General features: G+C 36.0%; 1 pseudogene across 1 annotated transcript in view; it reads left to right on the top strand.

The window, feature by feature from the left end:
• The window catches only part of LOC144980330 (uncharacterized), a 35755-nt pseudogene that overhangs the window by 1823 nt on the left and 13310 nt on the right, over nt 1-20622 (top strand). The window contains exons 2-9 of the transcript XR_013646863.1: nt 2579-2662; nt 7434-7770; nt 10171-10246; nt 12506-12564; nt 12940-13154; nt 15875-15959; nt 16788-16892; nt 19634-19705. The product of XR_013646863.1 is annotated as an uncharacterized LOC144980330 (transcript). The remainder of the gene's footprint in view (nt 1-2578; nt 2663-7433; nt 7771-10170; nt 10247-12505; nt 12565-12939; nt 13155-15874; nt 15960-16787; nt 16893-19633; nt 19706-20622) is intronic.

Genomic DNA, 20622 nt, shown 5'->3' on the forward strand with positions numbered 1-20622 from the left:
TTCGCCCCAGTTTCCACTTCCGACACTTCCTGTGATTGCGCAGGCGCATTGTGGCAGGAGTCCGAATTGCCACGGGAAGCAATTCAGACTCGGGTCCGAATTGCCACTTCGTTTTTATAATGTTTTGGGAGGGGGGAAACTTAAAAAAAAATAATAAAAAGTCTCCCCCACACTAGAACAAGAATACTGGGGCTGTATGGCAGTATGAGCTTTCGGAAGGCCTCCCCAACAGTATTGATAATGGTCAATGTAGTGTATCTTCATTTAATTGTCATTGAACGTCATTTTAATTATTCAATTATTCGATGGCTCTCAGCTTCATTATCAGAAGGCAGTATCTACGTACATGGTAACCGGGCACCTAGCCTCAGGATCTACCTACACGGCAGCTCCGGTAACTGGTTTGCGGCTACAATACAAGCAATGGATAGACCTCGCTCTGTGTGTGTGTGTGTGTGTGTGTGCGTGTGTGTGTGTTATTTAAAAAAAAATCAAACAATACAATTTAACCCATTAAAGGCCATATTCAAGGTTACCGTGTATAAATGTTGGCTGTCATTTGAGAGAAATTCCGTAAAAGCTCCTGGGGGAACCATCTCCTTCAACTAGTATTTTCAGCATGGATCTTTTGTGGCTGTAGCTGTAGTATTATTATGAAATGGAAAAAGCCATTGTCACAATCACAGCGAGGCGTTCATCATTATTACCATGGAAAATTCAAAAGTCCATCAATTAAGTCTACTTTAATTATTAGTATTAGCAAGTGTCAATTGCCAAGGAGTGGGTCCTGGTAGTTGACGGTTCGTCAATTACCAAGGTGTCAAATTGGAACTCTTCCGGTGCATGCGGTGATTTCAGTCGAGTCTTGATTTGCAAGCATACGAATCTCATCACACTCTTCCAATCATTCATTCCTTGTCAATCGCTGTGGAAAGATTTGAGTCTACACTCGTCGGCATTTTTGTTTTAAAAATTTTATGTCTTGTCACAAATTCCAAGAGGAGTTAAAATCGTATCAAAACAAAAATAAATTACTGTTGTTTTCGGATCCAAACATCAGATTCACCAGAAAAAAAATAAACAGAAGAACGAAGTGGCAAATCTCCACCAAGTTTAAATAATGCCCGATAGATTTTAAAAAAAGAAAAGTTGGATTTCCTTTGTTTTAAAGAAAGATATACTGAACATCATAAAAAAAAGTGGGTGTCTTGCAATGTCTTTTTATGTCTGGAGATGTCAATTCTACTATTACTACTACTACTACTACTACTACTACTACTACTACTACTACTACTACTACTACTACTACTACTACTACTACCACCACCACACCACAACTGTTAACCAATACTACTACTGCTTTATTAACACAATTAAAACTACCAATACTTCTTTGACTACTTTTTATTTTACGCATTGAAACTGGCAAATCAATCAAAGTCAAAGAGACATTATTGAAAGAAGTATTTCTAAATATTATATTATATTTACCCCCTCCCTCTCACTCTCTGTCTCATAATCAAACACACACAAGCACATAATGACTCGTGAAAAAATGGTATAAAGTTGTTGGAAATTGGTTTTTATAGAAAATTGATGCTGAGGTAAATGTAATTTGATCATAAAAACCATTGATTTCGGAAGAAAATATTTTAATTTTCTGGATCATAAATTTTGTTTCTGGTGATAAATTTGACTGTGAAATTTTGCTGGACACCACCCTGTAAAGTAAAATATATGTTTTGACAGCATACTTTACACGATGTCCGTTAAAATCAGGACAAAATAGAAGACAGTGATAGTTTTAGTTAAGTAACAATGCTTCTGAAATCCAAACTAGGGGTATCAGTATCGGCTATGTCAGTCTGATATCCAAAACAGAATTCTTCTGAACTTTTCTTCTATCAATTCTACTTCTTCCCACTCTGTTCGCATTACGTCCCACAGGAAAAAAAAAAGGATCTCATGATCTGCACTGCAGATGTAAATCATCTCTCTTTTATGCATTATATTATGTTTAGTTTACATATTATATTATATGATGTGTAAACATTTGACTGTATTCCTCTTAGTGGGGACCTGTGCTTGTGTCTGGATGAGACTTTTAGGTGATCTCGAACTAAGTACTTTGACGATGTGCTCTTGGAATCTACATCTGTTCCCTATTTGAACCAATTCCCCTTTGTCTCACCTTTTCTTTTGTGCTTTAATTGTAATTCGAGAACTTTTTACTATCCCATTTTCTTCCTTTTTACTGGCACTGATATGACCATAATGTGTTGCAAGTGCCATAAAACCCTTAAAAACAAACAAAACATCATACACACTGTGTTGTATAGATATTATGCGCTTGGCTAAGAAGCTCAAAACATTGCCATCCGGAAGTATAACGGACCAACACACAAAATTGTGTGTATCCATGAACGTTTATAGTTGGGTTAATACAATTCAGTGAGCATTACTCATAAACGCGGGTGGCAAAAAACAAAAACAAAGACCTGAGTGACGTCATCTTCGAACTACCTATAAATGAAATTATTATTATAATTGCCTTGTTTGTTTTTCTCTCTGATTGCAGATTACACAATGAATAGGAACAGACAAAGAGACCACAGGAATATGAGGGACAGTCGGGGTGGTCGTGGTGGGTTTGGTCTTGGAGGTAAAGTACAGCTTTTCAACTGAACGTAATACTACTTGCAGGCCTGTAAATCTTCCGACTATTGTCGGATTTCCGCCAGTACGATTTTGCTCTATAAGTGCTAATATTTTAAAAAAAAAAAATTATTAGTAAAAATAAAATACGTAACGTCAAAGAGCAAAACCAATTTAAAAAAAATAAAAGACTTTTATTTCGTTCCTTAAAAAAATCAGATTTTACTAAATGCCGACTTAAAAAAACAACAAAAAAACAACTTTTTATTTGTCGCATCAAAGACAAATCAAAACTAGGCCGTCTATCAGTTAACTATGATATTATCATGCCACCTACACACTCCGCTAGACGTGGATGTACTCACTGCCTGGCTACTGTGCCACAGCCAGTGAGAAAGGGTCGCGAAGTTTGCGCGAGTCGTCGAACACACACCTAGTCAGTAAATAACGCACACACAGAGAAGTGTGTCGGAGCTTCTCGGACCAGAAGGTTTCTCTCTATTTTGCTACCAACACACATGCATTTCTCCGTGTCTCAATCCTTTTTCCATGTGATTTATTGGTTCTGTCTGGAGGTGAGACGAAAAAAAAATAATGCGAAATAATTATTTTTCTTCGAAATATATATTCTTCTTCGGAAGCTCTCACACAACGGCACCACCTCCTTTTCTTCTTCTTCTTCTTCTTCTTCTTCTTCTTCTTCTTCTTCTTCTTCTTCTTCTTCTTCTTCTTCTTCTTCTTCTTCTTCTTCTTCTTCTTTCTTCTTCTTCTTTTTTCTTCTTCTTCTTCTTTTCTTCTTCTTCTTCTTCTTCTTCTTCTTCTTCTTCTTCTTCTTCTTCTTCTTCTTCTTCTTCTTCTTCTTCTTCTTCTTCTTCTTCTTCTTCTTCTTCTTCTTCTTCTTTTTCTTCTTCTATAAGAATTAATCCAAATGAACGAAAGAATCAGCGTAAACATTTAACACAAACAGGAGCGAAGCTGGGTGGGGATCCTGACCTCCCATAGTGGGTAGGGGGGTACATACCGTGTCTTCTATCCCCTTATATCTGTTTTCCAACATGCTTTCTGTCTTCGTCTTGGAATGAGATTACTTGGTTTTGTCCTGGCTGGGAGGGAAACAGTCAAATGCATTGTTATAGTTTTGGGAGATGATATTTTTTTCTTTGTAAATCATCTCTCTGTTATGTATTTTATTATGTTTAGTTTACATATTATATTATATGATTGGTAAACATTTGAGTGTATTCCTCTTAGTTGGGACCAGTGCTTGTGTCTGGATGAGACTTTTAGGTGATCTCAGACTAAGTACTTTGATAGTGTGCTCTTGGAATCTACATCTGATCCCTATTTGTTCCCAGTTCCCCTTTGTCTTACTTTTTCTTGGGTGCTTTAATTGTAATTCTAGAACTTTTTACTATCCCATTTTCTTCCTTTTTACTGGCGCTGATATGACCTTAATGTGTTGCAAGCGCCGTAAAACCCTTAAAAACAAAACAAAAACAAAACAGGAGCGAAGATAGGCAGCTTCCCGTGTCAAGCACGAGATACATATCCTTCAAAAGGGTAGGAATTGTTCTCTTCCTTTCATTTTTCAACTAACTCCTGGGCCCTCAAATAATTGGGATTTTTTTTTTGTACCATAAAATAAGGACCTCATTATAATTATAAATAAATAGGGAAAAGTGACATGATTTGACAAGTCAATCGACATGTCATCATATCTGTGTTGTGTGTATTCATTAATCCATATGTTTGTCCTGTTGTGTCTATTTTCGCGTGTTCAAAAAGTTCCGACAATTTTTTTCACCAACCATTTACAGGCCTGGACTTGAAATCATTGATTTTTTAAAATGTTGAGTTTTATATTTTCCTTGTCTAGCCATGTAGATTACTTCTAATGTTTGCTTTCTTTTCACGTTTTTTATGACAAAATGTTTGTTAAAATTGTTTTTCCTGGCTTCGCATTTGGGAAATTATAATTTGAATTGGTTGTTCAAAATCTCTGATTTTCATCCTTTTGGATTCTTGATTAGAGATGAAATTCTTGGATTAAATTTCAATTTACTTTTTTTTTCACTCAAATTATTCAATCAATCTTTCACTTTTTATAATTTATATATATATATATATATATATATATATATCAAATATAAATTGTCACTCCCTTATATATGGCCAAGACGTACGTTTCTGTGGCTTTCGTTCACGTCTTCAGTCGCCAAAATGTCCGAAGAAAAAAATTTATTCCGTATTTTTCTTCGGACATTATGCCGATTGAAGACGTGGACGAAAGCCACAGAACAGAAACGTTCATCTATATCCATATATAAGTGAGTAACAATTTATATTTTATATTAGCTCTAATCATCATTATCGAGCACTTTCGTACCTACGAGTACCCACCAACACTCATATATATATATATATATATGAGCCAAGGTCAAAAGGTGCCAATTTTTTTTCTCAAAATAAAAGTGACATAATAGTCCATTTATGTTGCTATATGTGTAGCAAAAACCCTGTACTTCATGAATCAAAGGCCCTTTAGATAACTTTAAGGTCTAAGGCAGCATAATATCGTCAACAATACCTATAGATTGCTGGTGTCACCTGTGACCGGTGACACCAAAATGAGACAAAAAACCCAATAACCAAATGATTTTTGTTGAGTATCAAACTTTATTTAGTAAGTTATAGACAAAAAGACACAATCAACAACAATCATAGTACAATAATATTACCAACTATTGGAGAAAATGTTGCTTTTTGGTGTCATCGGTCACAAGCAACATAGAATGCAAATATATTATTTCATAAAAATGTTTGTACATTAACAACAACAACAATATTGCATATGCTTATTACCTGCAATGTTCAGAAACTTTTGGAATAAAATGTTGGGAAATAATATGACCAAAGCATATCTTTTTTAGCGACATTGTGTCACTTGTGACATTAGACCGATGACACCATTACTTATGTCACAAGCAATACCAAATTGCAATTTCGACAATATATCATTAATTTCAGTCAAACCAGTGTAATAACCACAGTTAAATATGGAATTTAATAATATTTCAGAAACCAAAGACTTCAAAAATAAAAATATACATGGAAATTAGAGCATCTGAATGTGACGTGACATAACACCGTGTGACACCATTACTTATGTCACAAGCAACACCAAATCACACTTTCTTCCATAATATATCATTATTTTCAGTCGAAAAAGCACAATAACCTACTCTAAAATGAAATTCAATATTATTATAAGAAATTGAATACTTCTAAATTGGATATATACTTAGAAATTAGTAATACCATTGTTGCTATTACTTTGGTCAAAATCGGCACCAGAACGCAATTTTGCCTCAATAAATCAAGAATATCAACTGAACACATGTAAAAAAGCCTGTTAAAATGTAATTCAATGACATTTCAAGCTTTGAAGAACATGAAAACAGAAATACATTAGAAACTTCAAACTTAAGTGTCACCTGTGACATTTTAAGCAATGGCACCAATGGTCACAAAAAGTACCAGGAGTCACACAAACACTAGATAAATACCAGCCATGGTAATGAATTCATGTAACCATACCGTAACATCCACCCTACTGCTCAAATCTGCTAGTTTGTAGTAATTTAGTGTGTTAATAGTAAATCAAATCACATTTCTTGACAACCCTTCTATTTATCTGGATTCGTCAAAAGCTTGAGTTTTGTCTTTTTCTTGATTGATACAACCCTGAAACATAAAAAATTAGAATTACAAGGAAACAATTAATTGTGTCAAAATCACAGTCTTATGTGAGATGTCATAATATCATATTTGTAAATAGAATAACAGCTGAAAATATAATTTTTTGGTGGCACTTTGTAATATCCAATATAAAGTGTTGCTTGTGACAATGTAAAATAGCGATGACACCAAAGTTCAACTTACCTTTTCTCCCTGGAGCCACGCTGGAAAGGCAAATGAAAGTGCTGCACTTCAAAGACTAGTAAGAAGGGTGGATCAAAATTGCGAATCGCCATTTAACGAAACAAACTTCCACGTGTTCACGCATGTCGTGTTGCTTGTGACAAATGACACCAAAACCAATAAACCTCAATATCGGTAAAACGGTATACATTTACTCCAAGATTTGAGTTCAGATAGTAAATCTATGCTTTTTTCTCATAATAAAACATTTTATAAAAATTAAACATGAGCTTTAAAGTTTCGTGTCGAGTCTTAGTATTGTGCTGTGTTTGATGACACCAAAGGTCACAAGCAACACCAACTTTTTAAGAACTCTATATGAAACTTATTCAGATATGTAATATACTGCAATTGCGTTTAAACGTAAATTTTGACTTTATACTATCAGTCAAATTTCAATCACGTGAGCTAAAACATCACATTTAATTTCTACATGATTTCTAAAAAGGTGATGCGTTGACCTCGTTTTAAGCACATGCCAAACAGCATTCAAATTTCACTTTCAAGTTGTTTATTTCATACTCTGTTGAACAGAGTATGTTGAGCTATCTCATTTTATCTCTTCTTCATATTATCCATTGATTACAAGCATTAACCCAATGAAAAAAGCCCATAATTAAGTAAAAATCAAATTTTCTTAACACTGGTATCAGGCGGGCACCTTTTGACCTTGGCTCATATATATATATATATATATATATATATATATATATAACACAAAAAAAAAAAATATATATATATATATATATTTTTTTTTCCTTTTAAATTTAATTAAAAAAATAAAATTTTGTGCACAGATGGTTTGCTAGGAGAGGGTCCCCCAGCTGGTGGTCCAGGACCAATGATGGGTGCTAATCCTTTGGGTCTCAGGGACACCCAACTTGCCTTAGCACAGTCCCTTCTTCAGCAACAACAGCTGATGAATTCTGGGTTTGGAGGTGCCGGCGCCGACTTTAGTGGCCTCGGTGCCCTGGCTGGCGGGATGCATTTTCTCCAGCAACAGCAGCAGCAGATGCGTATGCCCTTGGGGGTATGGGTGGTGGCATGGGAGGAATGCGGAATGACAGGAAGCGAAGCGGTGGTCAACTGAGAAGAGATCATGATGAAAAACGAGGAAGGAGAGATTCTTGGGGGGTGAGTTTTTTTTTTGTTTTTTTTCAGGCTACTTTTATCAGTTTAGTGGTGAATAACTCTGACAGTGTTTTATACTCACAGAAGGAGCTCAACTTTGAATAGCTGGGAGTACCAACCCGAGTCATTCACAACGCAGCAGTCCTGGGTAATGTGCTCTTTTGAATCCGTTTTGGTAGGGTTATTATCTCACAATATTTCCTAAAATATTTTTGGCTTGTAGGCTTAAACCATTTGAATGGCAAAGTGATGATTTTGTACAGTTTCTGACAGAAGTATTGCTTCACTTCATGAAATACGTCTTGATACTCATTTGACATTTTTCTTTTGAACAGATTTCTTTTTATTCAGAAGTTTGACCCGTGTCGTGATTTACTTGTCTTACCCAATTCGTCAACTGGAGTTGGCTGTCAAGACAATTTGATATTCACTCTTGTTCTGCACTTTTTTTCAATGACATACTGCATTTTTCCTCTCTCATTTTGTCTAAATTCAATTTATCTTATTTACTTTTGATTCCACACATTGTGTAGATTCAATTTATCTTATTTACTTTTGATTCCACACATTGTCTAGATTCAATTTATCTTATTTACTTTTGATTCCACACATTGTCTAGATTCAATTTATCTTATTTACTTTTGATTCCACACATTGTCTAGATTCAATTTATCTTATTTACTTTTGATTCCACACATTGTCTAGATTCAATTTATCTTATTTACTTTTGATTCCACACATTGTCTAGATTCAATTTATCTTATTTACTTTTGATTCCACACATTGTCTAGATTCAATTTATCTTATTTACTTTTGATTCCACGCATTGTCTAGATTCAATTTATCTTATTTACTTTTGATTCCACACATTGTCTAGATTCAATTTATCTTATTTACTTTTGATTCCACACATTGTCTAGATTCAATTTATCTTATTTACTTTTGATTCCACGCACCTTCAATGATTTCTTATTTAATTCATTCCATTTTCTACTCTTCAATCATTCTGCGAGATATTTCCATACATTTTTTTCCAGATTTTTCCATGCCATTGGATTCCATTTTTGATTTGCCTCAATCAATCAGTTTGGCAGGAATGGTTATCTCCCTCCCAGGTTACGATAATGGAGAATATTGAGAAAAAAGACTTTAGTGTCTCTGAGAATTGTTTTCAGAAAATTTAGATAAGAAATACATGGTATGGCTATGTGGTCTAGTGGTATGGCACTTCTTTTCGGATCGGAAGGTCCTGAATTCGAGCCTCGCTCGCTCGGCGCATAGTTGAGTCCTTGGAAAAGACTCTTTACTCACATTCTCTCACCGTACTCAGGTGTAAAATGAGTACCTGGCCGTTAACAGTGTTGTCTTTGTCCGAAAAAATTGTAATATTGCCTAACAGGCGTCATCTCTCGTTCTACGTGTTACGTGTTGCTGTTGGTCAGGGACCTCTTGTAAAGCGATTTGAGCAAGTTTAGTGGATATTGCGCTATATAAAAGCTCAATTTTTTTTTGACAGAAGTTGTTTTGTTTTTTTCCTGTGGCCATCATGTATTTTTTCTCCCGATTTTCTACTCATGCAGAGATACTAGTTTCTTTACTTAGTATTGTCCATTTTCCCCCTCCCCCTCACGTCTGCTTCTTCTTCACCCGATTTTCATCAAGATCAAACTCTTTTCATATTCATCAAACTTCAATTTTCAAGAGCAGGTGAATTTGGCAGCAGCTGTACCTCCAGATATTCCCAAGTCATTTCAACTTTAGATTGTATTTTTACTATACAAATTCGTCTCACTCATTCTCTTTCTTTTAAAATTATTTTTGTCATCTTAATTTCAAGGTTTATATTTAATTTCAATTTTTATTTTGTGAAAAATCTTTCACTGCTTTAGTAATTTAGCATTATTTGAATTTTCCTTTTATTTCTTTAGTCTCGACACTTAATCTCAAACTTATGCTTTTTTTGTAAACAAATCTGATGTTTCTAGTTTGTTATTTTTTCCCTGATTCTTTGTAGTGTTATGTCTATTGTCTCCAAACATTAATCCCTGTTTATGGGATTTCTTTTACTTTATTGCCTTGTCATTTGTTAAAGGTTTCATCTTCTTACAGCAAGCTCTACAGAAATGGACGGAAAACTCATGCTGGTTGTTCTCAATCCTCACAATCAAAGCTTTATTAGTTTAATTTTTCTGAATTATCATTCCAAATATTGCTTCCCTTCTTATCAATAAATGAATTTGTTCTCTCCTGCATTATTTTGTCCTCATCACCCTCTATTCTCTCGGAGAATAAATCTGTACGAGGATTTCACTTGTCATTTATTTCCATTTCTTTTATGCCATCCACCATTTTTTCTTCCCATCTTGTGCATTTCGGCTGTTTATTTCTTCCACTCAACTGAAGCGTGGTGAAAGGGACCGTTCTCATGGTAATATCAACCGCAGTGGCCAGGATAGAGATCGCAGTCGACGGGATTCAGGTAAATTCTTCCATACACGTCCATTCTTCTTTCTTTCTGGCCATTCTCTGGTTAAGATACCTTTGAAACTCTTTGGAATCTTAACATTTGACTTTCATTTTTTTTTTAATTCAGAGAGAACTGTTTCGGTGAACTTCAACCAATTGAAATCATTCTTTCGTTTCTTCTGTGTACTTGTTTGCATATTATTGCCTCGGTTGTATTTTCTTTACATTATAATAGACTGATTCTGATTCATTCTGTAAGTTAACCGAAACTCTCTCTCTCTCCCTCTCTCTCTCATTCTGTATCCATCTCTTTATTATTTGATTATGAAGCAGTCTTTTGGTTCACCTGCTTCTAATGCTGTATCTTCATACTTTACCACTTTTATCTCCATTTATTCTCTTGTTCTTCGTGAATCTAAAAAAAAAGTCTGTTGTTCATTTGTGTTCTGACATTTGTCTTATAGAAATAGATGGGAAGAGGCGGTCACCTGTTTGTCCAACTGTTTTTGTTTCATTATTTACAATGAGAAATAGAGACTGACTGTTCGAGTCAGATTTCACATGTAAGACTTTGTGGGTCGTGACTTTGACGACCATTTCAGCATTTGCTTTCTGGTGTCTCTTAAAGATTACCAGTCAATATTTTCCTTGGATTATTGATATTATTATTATTATTATTATTATTATTTATTATTATTATTATTATTATTATTATCATCATTATTGTTATTGTTATTTTTATTTTTATTATTATCATCATCATTATCATTATTATTATTATTATTATTATTATTATTATTATTATTATTATTATTATTATTATTATTATTATTATTATTATTATTATTATTATTATTATTATTATCATTAGTATTAGTATTTATATTTTTTAAAGTCTATTTGATTTTATGTTTCATTGATTCATTATAATTTATATTTTCTCTTCAAATGTTGTTTTTGTTTTTATTTGGTCACATGATGAGCTTTGAGGTGTAATATAATTAGAAACCAATAGCAATATTATATCTCATCTGAGCACGGTTTGTTTTTAAAATATGTACTTGTTTTCATTGTACTATAATGCAATGGGAAATAAAAGTGTCATTGGAAAAGAGGAAAGAACGGTTGGTTTTAAGTCTGAACGTTTCATGACACAAGACCGTAGGGCTAGAGCTCAGCTGGTCACTGGTTTTGGATAAGTAAGTAAGTCTGAACGTTTCATGACACAAGACTGTAGGGCTAGACCTCAGCTGGTCACTGGTTTTGGATAAGTAAGTAAGTAAGTCTGAACGTTTCATGACACAAGACCATAGGGCTAGAGCTCAGCTGGTCACTGGTTTTGGATAAGTAAGTAAGTCTGAACGTTTCATGACGCAAGACTGTAGGGCTAGACCTCAGCTGGTCACTGGTTTGGAAAAGTAAGTAAGTCTGAACGTTTCACAACACAAGACCGTAGGGCTAGACCTCAGCTGGTCACTGGTTTGGAAAAGTAAGTAAGTCTGAACGTTTCACAACACAAGACCGTAGGGCTAGACCTCAGCTGGTCACTGGTTTGGATAAGTAAGTAAGTCTGAACGTTTCATGACACAAGACCATAGGGCTAGAGCTCAGCTGGTCGCTGGTTTGGATAAGTAAGTAAGTCTGAACGTTTTGCCATTGATTTATATTTTGTTTGTAGAATTGCGTAAGACTGTATACTGAGAGCATTCAATTTCCTCTCCTGTTTGTGAATAATTAGTTTGTCATAGACCAATACATTTCTCTAATTGACTCAAACACATGAAGTATACCAGCAGTGTAACCTAAAACGTTTATATTACTTTTCAAACATTTATTAAGTGAGTACTGATCATCCAAAGGTGTACTAAAACAATTATAAAGAAACTCTGTGTTGTTTCACTTTGATGGTAGGAAATTGGAAGAAATTTGTAATTCTGAGGTAATACGTTCGTGTTCAATTCCTGTAAGGTTCGGCAACTGAAACGAGTGAGTTGCACTCACTTTGCTATGATTAGGCAAGAGACCGACTGAGAGGAGAGGTCAAATGGGGGGGGGGGGGGGGGGGGGGGGGGGTCAAGACAGAGCCTTACTGAAAATTCTAGAGGAGCTGGTTAAAACACGGACAAGATACACACACACACACACACACACACACACGCACACACACACATCCAGGAATACTTAATGTAGTCTCACTAAAGTGTGTAGTTATTCATTTGCATCCCATTTCCCGTGTCACATAATTTGATGATTTGTGCTGTGCTTTGTATAGATAAAGACAGAAAAAAGCAAGGTGAAGATTATGACCCAGCTGAGCCTACAGAAGATGATGTAAGTATTCGATGTGACTATGTCAACGTTTCTGGGCATCTTCTCATTTGATTTTGTTGAAATTTATTTACATGTACATTCTCCTTTTTTTAAAAAATTAGCTTTGTTATTGTTTTTTTAAAAAAATAATTTTAGCGTTATGTTTTGCATGATTTTACTCCTAAACAAATAATAAAATAAACAAAATGAAATTTTACTTTTGATACCTGGTTTATTAAAATTTATTTACATGTACCTTCTCCTTTAAAAAAATGATAGCTTTGATATTGTTTTTAAAATTTATTTTAGCATTGTAATGCTTTGAATGATTTGACTCCTAAACAAATAAGTATCCACCTAGAGGATTGTGATCATCTGCTCATTGTCATTCTGTAGGATGACAGCAACAAGGACAAAGACGGAAACAACCTGTACTGCCATGTTTGCTCCGTGTCTGTTTACGATGAGGAAAGCTTCCAGCGTCATCTCAACGGGTTGAAACACAAGAATCGTATGGAGAGCATTGCCTCTGTCCACCATGTCAATTCGTCTCAGATGAATTTCAGACTGAAGGCCGAGGAGCATTTGAGGAATATTGAACGCAAGGGAGGGTGTGTATTTAAAATCAGTTTCGTTGCATTCAGTATTTGGCCTTAAATAAATAAATAAATGCTGATGGTTTTCTTCGGATTCGTGGAAATCCGCGATTTTTGAGTCAGGGGAGGAATTTCCTCTTTTTTAAAAAGTTATATTTCCCTCAATCAAATGTACTGACAGTGAGATATTTGATGTGTGGTGGAACAAATAGGTGCAGTTTCCCACTCTCTAGAAGTTAGCAAGAGTATCAATGATAGTTTATCATCTCAATTGCTCTAAAAATGTGTGTGGGGGAGGGACATCGCCGGAAGTTCTTGTTAATTAACTTTAAACCGGAACCACTTCAAGAAATAACAAGTCAACAAAACAACTCAGTCCTGACGATGGCAAATTAAGCCTGAAACATTAATGTAGACTGACTCAAACATTGTGGTAAATATTTTTAAAATAATAATTCGCTCCATTACTACATGTCGAGCACTTTTCGTACCATATTTGTATCAAACACGATTCGATTCAATATATATATATATATATATATATATATATATATATATATATATATATATATATATATATATATATCGCAATATCCACTAAATGTCCTACATGTTACACATTGCTGTTGGCCAGGGACACTGTGTAAAGCGCTAATAAGGTATTTGAATATTTCTTTACACCACGGTTGTTGTTGGCGTCTTGTGCAGTTATGTGCATGGGTTACTCACTCTGTAATCTACTGTAAAATATGTTAGTGCATGACATTATCGGTCAGAAGGTGAAAATTTTGGATTTGCATTTTTTATTTTCGTTTTCTGAAAGCATAAGCTCCCCAGACCATTTTAATCTTTATTTGAAGTAAATCGTGTGATTTTTCATGAAGTTATGGTCAGATGCATGGCAAAGGTATCCAGCAACTTTTATCAAATTTCATTATCAACTTGACTAGCTCTAAAAAATATTTAGAAGTGAAATTAAGCTTAGAAATTTGCCGAAGATGTAGGAAAAGGGTTGATTTAATCATTTATCACAAGAACTCATTTGATATAAAAAGAGACCTAACTAAACTTGGCAATATCTCAGTTCAAACCTTTTCACCATCCGACTGATTAGGTCATTCACTGTAACAATATCTCAGTTCAAACCTTTTCACCATCCGACTGATTAGGTCATTCACTGTAACAATATCTCAGTTCAAACCTTTTCACCATCCGACTGATTAGGTCATTCACTGTAACAATATCTCAGTTCAAACCTTTTCACCATCCGACTGATTAGGTCATTCACTGTAACAATATCTCAGTTCAAACCTTTTCACCATCCGACTGATTAGGTCATTCACTGTAACAATATCTCAGTTCAAACCTTTTCACCATCCGACTGATTAGGCCATTCACTGTAACAATATCTCAGTTCAAACCTTTTCACCATCCGACTGATTAGGCCATTCACTGTAACAATATCTCAGTTCAAACCTTTTCACCATCCGACTGATTAGGCCATTCACTGTAACAATATCTCAGTTCAAACCTTTTCACCATCCGACTGATTAGGCCATTCACTGTAACAATATCTCAGTTCAAACCTTTTCACCATCCGACTGATTAGGTCATTCACTGTAACAATATCTCAGTTCAAACCTTTTCACCATCCGACTGATTAGGCCATTCACTGTAACAATATCTCAGTTCAAACCTTTTCACCATCCGACTGATTAGGTCATTCACTGTAACAATATCTCAGTTCAAACCTTTTCACCATCCGACTGATTAGGCCATTCACTGTAACAATATCTCAGTTCAAACCTTTTCACCATCCGACTGATTAGGCCATTCACTGTAACAATATCTCAGTTCAAACCTTTTCACCATCCGACTGATTAGGTCATTCACTGTAACAATATCTCAGTTCAAACCTTTTCACCATCCGACTGATTAGGCCATTCACTGTAACAATATCTCAGTTCAAACCTTTTCACCATCCGACTGATTAGGCCATTCACTGTAACAATATCTCAGTTCAAACCTTTTCACCATCCGACTGATTAGGCCATTGACTGTAACAATATCTCAGTTCAAACCTTTTCACCATCCGACTGATTAGGCCATTGACTGTAACAATATCTCAGTTCAAACCTTTTCACCATCCGACTGATTACGTCATTCACTGTAACAAATCACCAGAATACTGTGGGGAGACTTACCCCCTTATTCTTTGTGGATTATTTTGTTATAAGATAAGGAAATGGTATGAAACGACCATGGGACATGAACGTGTTTAAATATTATATACAGGGTAGGTCTTTGTGGGGCTATGTGGCCTTGTGCTATGACACTCGCTTTTGGATCGGCAGGCCTTGGGCTTGATACAGGTGTAAAATGAGGACCCGGCCGTTGTCTCTTGTCCGAAAAAAAGTGTAATATCGCTTAACATACGTCATGCTCTCTTTCTACATGTTGCGTGTTGCTGTTAGTCAGGGACCCTTTTCAGAGAATTTTGAGCACATTTAGTGGATATTGCTCTATATAAAAGCCCTAGTTTTTATATATTTCAATGCTCTAGTTATTTTGTTTAAGCTTTGAAACTTAATGTTAGAAATGTTTGTTTTTTTTTCTTTGAATTATTGTTTTGTTTTTTTTTCTTGTTTTTTGCGGGTTTTTTTTCTCTTCTCCATGTTTTCATTTTCCAGTGTTTATGAAGTAAAAAATCACTTTTGCACGATATATTTTTTCAGACGTGACCCTGATTATTTCTGCAAGATTTGCAACAATGATTTGGCTATCCCATGGGAGAAGCACCGTTACTCAAATATTCACAAGGTATTTTGTTGATGTTATTTTATATTATCTTAATTATAAACTACAGTTCTACCACATGAAGATATAGATTTTATATACTTTTTTTTTGGTATCAAATTAAATTTAAATTGGTTTAGATGGTCTGTGAGTAGAACGACGTGTATCTTTTCCAAGACTAAGCATATTGGAGGAGTAGTATCGACTGTCTATATAGAAAAAAAAATTGATGGAAACTTATATTAATGTATATAAACATTTTTATTTGCTTTTATTATCTTTAAATTTGTTGGGTTTTAAAAAAAAGTATATCTGGGTGGGGTTCCTGGCCTCCCATAGTGGGCAGAGAGGCACTTACTGTGTCTTCTTGTAAATCATCTCTGTTACCTATTGAATTGTTAATTTTTATTTTTAACAAATGATTTGTAAACATTTGAGTGTGTTCCTCTTTGTGGAATCTGGTGTTTGTGTCTGGATGAGACTTTTAGGTGATATCAAACTAAGTAATTCCATTACCTACTACCACATTTGATAGGCAGTTTGCCAGCTGTGTCAGAACACTGTCTTGATGTGTTTGATGGCAAAGCGTGTGGTCATTTTAACAGGGAAATTGTCCATTGGTGACAAATTCCTATTTCTCTGTCTCAAATTCCTATTTTATGACTTTCTGATTCCACTTTTGGAATATGAAGGGTTGGCAGGTCTGTGTTTCTTTTGATACTATTTTTATTGGGGTCATCTGTGCATATGAGCTGTTCCTTTTCTGTACAGGAATTTATTGGGCTCTGAACGTTTTGAAGTGATTTGATCATGTCAGACATTTTTTTATTGTTTCTTTTCCATCTTTTTCAGCAAAGACTTTTGCAAGTGCGCAAAGGTTGCGGATGGTGTAAAGTCCATGATTTTACCAACTTTACCGAAGTTTTGGAACACCGTGAAACTGATGAACACAAGAAAGTAAGATATGATAATGATTGTATATGTCGATAGCATTAGTGGATGGGATGAGGTCTTTTGACCTCCCAGATGGGTGGAGAGGTCCATCTCACTGTGCCTTCCATCTGTCTTCCATTTCCAGGTTGCTCTCTGTCCTTGTCTTAGAATGGGGTTCTGGGTGGAGTTCCTGACCTCCATAGTGGGCAGGACTTACTGTGTCTCTTCTATCCCCCTATATCTGTTTTCCAACTTGTTTTCTGTCTTTGACTTGGAATGAGATGGTTTTTTCCTGGCCTTGGCCGGATACCCTGGCTGAGAGGGAAACAGTCAAATGTATAGTTAGTTTTGGGAGATGATATTTTTTTCCCTTGTAAATCATCTCTCTGTTATGCACTGCATTATATATTGAGTGTATTTCTCTTAGTGGGGACCTGGGCTTGTGTCTGGATGAGACTTTTAGGTGATCTCAAACTAAGTACTTTGACAGTGTGTTCTTGGAATCTACATCTGTTCCCTATTTGAACCAATTCCCCTTTGTCCTACCTTTTCTTGGGTGCTTTAATTGTAATTCTAGAACTTTTTACTATCCCATTTTCTTCCTTTTCACTGGCGCTGATATGATCTTAATGTGTTGCAGCGCCGTAAAAACAATAAAAACAATGTGTTTCAAGTGCCGTAAAACCCTTAAAAACAACAAAAACGTCAATCTTGCTGTGCCTTCCATCCCCTTATGTCTGTTATCCTTTTCCAGGATGCTCTCTGTCCTCGTCTTAGAATGGGGTTACTTGATTTTGCCACGTCCCAGATCAAAGGCATCCGCTGAGAAGAAAACAGTCAAATGTATATTGTTTTGTGAGACAAAAATTTTTGTCCCTTGTAAATCACATCTCTTGTATGCGTATGATACCAACTTTTTAACCAAAAAATGTTGCTTCAGAGTAGCGTCCCTTGATTGGACGTCACCCATAGTCTGTGACGTCACCGGCGGAAAAGTTATTAGAGAGAGAATGTCATGTTGGTTGTGTGCATGCGTCTCTTGTCCTCGCATAGAGCATAGAGTGCATAGAATTCAAGCAGTCCTTCTTCTTCTTCTTCTATTGAGGCCAAAGCTTCAGACTGAAGATTGTATGGCCGATTTTTCAGGAACAAGGGTTTTAGATGGAAGCAGGGAGGAATTTTTTGAAGTCATCAGTCGAAAGGGCTTGTTTACAATTGGCTGGTAGGGAGTTCCAAAGTCGGATGGTGGAAGGGAAGAAAGAGTAAAGATGATGGTTTGTTCTTGAGTGGGAGATTTCAAAATTAAATGCTGAGTTTCTTGTATTATTGTTGTTCCATTTCAAACGGCAAGTTGGAATTTCGAGTTTTCTGTTTTGTGCTTTGTGGAATATGAGGAGTTTGTTTTATGGAACGTCTTCCATGTAGCGTGTATCCATTGGAGATCGGCCGTTCATGAGTCCCAAAAAATCTGTAAAATCCCACGTGGCCAAATGATGTAATCACTGCATTTTCATGGTGAAATATCAGGGGACTGAACTGCCATGCCATTGTTGTGATTTGCTTTGGCATGATGGTGCCCAATTGCTTACTCCGTTGTCCTTTGCTATCTAGCTGATGGGACAAGAACTGTAACCCATGGGCATTTTAAAACTGAAAACAATACCAAAAGGGCTATTATTGTCAACTAAAAGGGTGGATGGAGGAGGGAGTAAGGTTGCATTGGTTAGGAGAAATGTGGAACAAGAACCTGGTGTGTTAGTATGGAAGATATCTTGTCCAGGACCAGTTTTTTGGCCATCTTATGGAATCCATGTAAAAGAAAAATTGAAGCACATGAGTTTGAAGTAGGCCGTATTACTGGATTTGCAAGGTTGCTAATTTTCCGTACATTTACGGGAATCAGTATGTTATAAAACCCTCAGTATATTTTCCATCAGAAAAAAGTAGGTACTTAATGTCTTTTTACTGGAGTTTGGCACTCAGAAATGTGTCGGTTTGTGTATTTGGGTAAAAGTCAATGAGTTTGGCACTCAGAAATGTGTCGGTTTGTGTATTTGGGTAAAAGTCAATGAGTTTGGCACTCAGAAATGTGTCGGTTTGTGTATTTGGGTAAAAGTCAATGAGTTTGGCACTCAGAAATGTGTCGGTTTGTGTATTTGGGTAAAAGTCAATGAGTTTGGCACTCAGAAATGTGTCGGTTTGTGTATTTGGGTAAAAGTCAATGAGTTTGGCACTCAGAAATGTGTCGGTTTGTGTATTTGGGTAAAAGTCAATGAGTTTGGCACTCAGAAATGTGTCGGTTTGTGTGTTTGGGTAAAAGTCAATGAGTTTGGCACTCAGAAATGTGTCGGTTTGTGTGTTTGGGTAAAAGTCAATGAGTTTGGCACTCAGAAATGTGTCGGGTTGTGTGTTTGGGTAAAAGTCAATTTTGGCCTCCTGCATTGGCCACCCGGGATAGGTGCACGTCAGATTTGAAATCTTACTTTGTCTCTTGAGCTTTTAGTTGTAAATCTAGAATTTTTTTGGCTCTCCCATATTCTTCCTTTTTCTTGGCGCTGTTTTTTCTGTTCTAGAAAAAAGATACCCATTTTTTGGCCCGGAAAACTTAGTCAGATCCCCCCCCCCCCCCCCCCATATTCTGTGATAAGAGTTTGTTGTGTGCATCTATGTTCGTAATATTAAAAATTACTTTAACAGCACAGTTTGGCTTTTGTCACAGGAAATAAGATGTAGAATTCCTTTCCGTTTCAACTATTAATTTCCAGAATGCTGAGATCTATGGCAAAAAAGATGAAGACAAGGAGGACTCTCGTCAACGCATTAAAGATGGAAAAGAGGTATGGATTTCTTATATCATTAAAATAAGTCGATAAGCAAAATTCCCTCTATTTATCCCAAACATGGGCAAAAGTTTGTCGCCATATATGCCAGTATTTTAGTTATAATAATGTCCGACTGCCAACATTTTGACTCCTGTTGTAAGACAATCAAGTTTTAAGATGGTGGGTACTTGTTTTGAATGAGCATCTCTTCCAGGGAAACTGGCTTTGGTGGTCGTCGTCCATCTTTCAGGCAAATTGATTCCCCCTGAAGTTTCACACATGATCCCAAGAGGAAACTCTTTTCCAGTGTCTGCAGAGCTGCCAACCTACTGCAAAAAATGCGGAATTGTACGCATTTTCAGCGATTGTCCGCTTGTACGCATTTCCCCCAAGATTGTACCCATTTTCAGTGTACCGAGTCACTTCAGTTTTCTTAAGTTGTAATTCATATTATTACTAGCCCATTGAGAAACCTTGGTGACCAAGTGGATGTTCATATATTTTTTGACCAATTATGATCTTCGTGCTGGGAGGTAGAATTCTGAAAGGATTGGATAATAGTCTTGGGAACATCATTGTTGCTGCAATTGAGCTTGTGCGGTGTGACTTTATGTAATTATACCTTCCTCTTGCTTTCACAATGGTTAGTTTCCGTCGATTTCAGGATTGTACCCATTTTGATGAAATCTCCCCCATTTTGAGGTCCCATTGTACACATTCTAATCAAATGGGGTTGGCAGCTCTGTGTCTGTCTTGAGAAAAGGCTGAGTCAATCCAGGCATCAGGTGCAGTGCAATGCCACAAAGGACAATCGGGGCTAAGTGGCTTCCTCAAGGAAAAAAAAAGAAAAGAAAAAAGCAAGATCCTGACAGCAGGGCTTGAATTCCTTGGGTTAGAAGTGAGAAGTGCAATGGCTATTCCACTCTGCACCC

Source organism: Berghia stephanieae, chromosome 9, assembly GCF_034508935.2.
Source record: "Berghia stephanieae isolate SIO BIC M18660-M18661 chromosome 9, UCSD_Bste_1.3, whole genome shotgun sequence".
Classification (NCBI taxonomy): domain Eukaryota; kingdom Metazoa; phylum Mollusca; class Gastropoda; order Nudibranchia; family Aeolidiidae; genus Berghia; species Berghia stephanieae.